We start from the raw sequence: 3,090 nt of genomic DNA on the forward strand, positions 1-3,090 counted from the left end.
GAGCGCAGACGCGTAATTTTAAATCGTGTCACGGTGGCTCCTCGATATGCCGTTATCATTATTTAAACTAAATCACATTGCATACCTTTGCGATAGTACAAATACATCGATAACACCATATAGATCAATTTGATCACTTTGATCAATTTAATTAATTAGACAACTAGACAAGACTGTTAATAATATTATAATATATAATAATACTATAATATAATAATATATTTTATTCCACAAGTATCATTAATAAGCTGGAAAAGAATATGAAATACTATGTTGTGTACTATCTTCGGGTATTTTTTATGTTTTTAAGTATCAACATAATATTCTTTTAACTAATAATTTACAACTGAAACCATTTCATTATTTTCTATAGACAATACAATTTTCATAATATTCTAATTTGTTTTGATCTATTTTTTAATTATCAAATTGTTTAGTTTTTTTTTCTGTGAATGTCAACAGCATTACCGTGAAAAAACCATGAAATACAAGTTAATACAAGGCTCCTAGTATATTTTATTGTTACTATAGCAATTGAAAAATATTAAAAATACATTGGGCACAATTTTTTTTATAAGAATTTTGAGTTCAAATTTAAAATTGTTTTGTTGTTAAAAATGTTCAGCATTTATAGCAAAGGATTGAAAATTTAAAATAAGGTTACACATAAAAAGGTTATAATATATAAATTACTTTATTCATAACAATATCATCAAATATACTTAGTAATATCATAGGTAGGCTAACTGGCCGTATTCGCTCAGAATCGTTTTTCTTATACAATGATATTATATCATTGAATTCAAATTTAACACAATCCATTTCAGTGACTTACTTGTAACCTATTATATAGCAGAGCGACATCCAATTGCCCACCTTTTTTTTAATAATATTTATTATAATATTGGGTCAGGGGCACAATCATAAAGCAGATTGACATTGCATGGAAATATAATTTTACTAAAGTAAGTAAGACCATTGTACAATGAATACAATAGTATTACATTAAACAATAAACATATTCTAAAAATGTCAGTTATTTAGTAAATTATTACATCAAAAATATTTCTTTAACAAAAACAATACTACATTGGTTAAATTTTTTATACAAATATTACAATAGCAAAATCTTGATAGAAATCATAGAAACTAAATGAAAAAATATAAAAATAATAAAAAATACAAAATATAATATAAAAATAATTGTATATTTATCTTTACTTCTTTCTATGTTATTAATTTCTCAATTAGTCCAGTCAAATTAGATCAAAAATCGACAAAGATCTGGAAAAATTCACCCCCAACTGAATTTGGCACACATTTAAAATGTACTTTCCCAATCAACATACTAAAAGTCTTAACGCCTAACCCCTGTGCGTATCTCTCCACCCCCTAAAAAGGGGTGAAATCTACCCTCGCACTATTTTTGCTATAACTCGTTAACCGTTGAACTCACGACAAAAAAGTATAGAACAAAAATTAAAGACCGTAAAATTTACTATAACAATGTAATATTAATATCACTTACATTTTAACGTAGTAATGTTAAGTAAACATTTTTGAAAAAAATTTTTAATTTTAATTTTTTTCAGCCAAAATTTATAGTTCAACACCAAAATGACCTATTAGAAAAGTTATAGCCCTTTTTTTTACATAATATACTATTTTTTATTTTTTTTATATTTATTATCATTAGATGTAAGGTTATTGTTATCTCCGGCGCTGTTATATCTGTAGGGTTGGTAATACGAAACAATTTCGAACATAATATAAAAATTCACCAAAAGCTGAATATTCGCATATACTTCCTGTATACTTCATTAATGATTATGATTAAAGTCGTCAAGCTTACCTTTAGTACGTAGCCCCCCCCCCTCATCATTCCTCAAAAGGGTTATTTTACGATGTTTTCACTTATAAATCACTAGCCTTTGTCGTATACGCCGATTACTCGGACGTATACCAAAATAAAGTTAAACACAAAATAACGCAAAGTACTTTATTTGAAGTTTGAACACGACGTCCGGTGGTGATCGAGTCACACGATCACCACCACTGACCCCCTTTGCTGTCTTAGCTATCTCTCTTATATATTACACTTACAATCGAATTACTATCGATTGTTTTACATTTTTCTATTACTACGTTAAATTTACAGTTTATAGACACTATGACACTATGATTATTATGTAATTGTTATTTTAACCCGATTAGTAAATTATTAAACAAATTTATTTACATTTCTTATTATTATATCTTGCTTATTATGCTAACTGTAATATAAAGTTTACCGACACTGAATTGCACAATTGTTATTTTAACCTTTTTGTGTGAATAATTAAGTATTGCTTAACTTATTGAATTTTGATGTTTTACTTATTATCTATAGTTTTTCTTAACTTATTTCTTACAAACTAACATCTCTTATAAAATATTCATACATATAATACTACACCTTGGAACTGACGACCAAAATTAGGTATGGAACTAAAATTAAACACTATTACATTTACTGTTTGTATTGGTATGTAAACAATGAAAAAATGTAGGTTCAACTTAATTCTAGAATTCTTACAGAAAATATTGAAAAAAAATTTAAATACAGTATTTTATTAGGTATTTACATACGTTTTTACTTTAATTTTTTCCGTGTTTATGTTGTTTTGCCTGTAACCAAATAAAAAATTGAATACTTTTTAGTATTTCAGTGTATAATTATTTTATTTATATATTTAAACTTTAAAGTAATTTCATACCTAATTAATTAGATGATGCAGTTTTGCTCTTTTTGCATATTTGTGGTTTTTTATCGACCCATTCGTCGTCTTCGTCTGTGTTAGTGGTTTGTTGTTCACCTGTATACAACTCCACGTCTTCGTCGTCATCATCATCACAAATCGGTATCTGGTTTAAACACGATGTTCCTTGACAATTTTTACATATTATGGAATATCAGTAGGTATATTTTGTATGTTCTATCCAAGTTTTTACCGTGTACACACATATTGTACATTTTATCAACGTGATCTCAAATTATACATTTTACATTCTAATTCTCGATAATTAATCAATAATAATATATAACAATGT

This window comes from Aphis gossypii, unplaced genomic scaffold (genome assembly GCF_020184175.1).
Source record: "Aphis gossypii isolate Hap1 unplaced genomic scaffold, ASM2018417v2 Contig00889, whole genome shotgun sequence".
Lineage (NCBI taxonomy): Eukaryota > Metazoa > Arthropoda > Insecta > Hemiptera > Aphididae > Aphis > Aphis gossypii.